This window comes from Kryptolebias marmoratus, linkage group LG17 (assembly GCF_001649575.2).
Source record: "Kryptolebias marmoratus isolate JLee-2015 linkage group LG17, ASM164957v2, whole genome shotgun sequence".
Lineage (NCBI taxonomy): Eukaryota > Metazoa > Chordata > Actinopteri > Cyprinodontiformes > Rivulidae > Kryptolebias > Kryptolebias marmoratus.
In genome coordinates this window covers 16,241,288-16,242,555 of record NC_051446.1, presented here as the reverse complement: position 1 = coordinate 16,242,555, position 1,268 = coordinate 16,241,288, and positions in this window count along the sequence as shown.

Here is a 1,268-nt window from a genome sequence, read left to right as displayed (position 1 = left end):
TCATCAAAATTAAACGAAATAAACATTTGAAATATATGAGTTTGTATGTAATGTATGAATATAATATACAAGTTTCACTTTTTAAATGGAATTACTGAAATCAATCTACTTTTTCATGATATTCTAATTTTATGACCAGCACCTGTATATTAGGTATGTACAAGGTAAGTACCTGGTATATACCAGGTACCAAGACATTATGGACCTAATAAGTACTCAATACACACTCTGGTACGTACCCAGTACATACCAAGTAAGTACCCAGAAATGTACCAGGTTAGTTCAGGTACGTACCTACACATTTCTTACCTGGTAAGTACTCACTGCAGATGCTTACCAAGTACATAACCAGTACATAACTGGTAAGTACCCAGTATCTACTCAATAACTATTAAGTATGTACTCAGTACCAAGGTAGTGGTGCCTACCATTTGATAGGTACCTGGTACACAGCAGGTGTGTACTTACCTGTAATGTACATAGTAAGTACTTAGTACACACCTTTACCAGGTACATACCTGGTATGTACCCAGTAAGTACCTGGTACGTACTTGGTATGTATACACCTAGTAAGTACATAATACATACCAAGGCAGTGGTGCATACTAACAGGTAGATACTTGGTATGTACCACGTGGGTACCCACCTGTTACGTACCTGGTAAGTACTAAGTAGTAGGTAGTAGGTAAATACCAGGTACGTATTCAGTACCAGGCTGTATTATGTATCGCTACCCTAAAGATCATTTACTCAAGTAAAAGTACGAACAGTCAGGTTCTTCATTAGAAGTAAAAGTCCTGCCTGGAAAATGAACAGAAGCGTAAACAGAAGTGAGAAAGTGCAGTTTAAACAGTTTGGAGACTCTGGTTTAGCAGATTTGACTTATGTAAACAATGAGTCATCATTATATTAATATTATGGAGCATCAAAGTGTGAGTGTGAGTTACTGCTGTTGGTTAAGAAACCACTTTAGGTGAGATTTATTGGGACACAAGATAAAGCTGGCGAGACATGACATGATAAATTAAAGAAGAAAGTGCTCCAGTAAAGTGAAAACCTTTTCAGTTTTTACTTATGTAACTTGATTTTTGTGGTGACATTTGTGGTATGTCTCTAACAACAGATTTGGTCATTTAATCTTTGAAAAGCTATTTTTACAGGAATTTTGCCATGAAAATCAGTAGTTATGATTACATTATGAAGATGTCTAAAACTAAAAAAGAACCTGCAGTCCAGGGAGAGATTACAGGAAATGACATCATCTGATT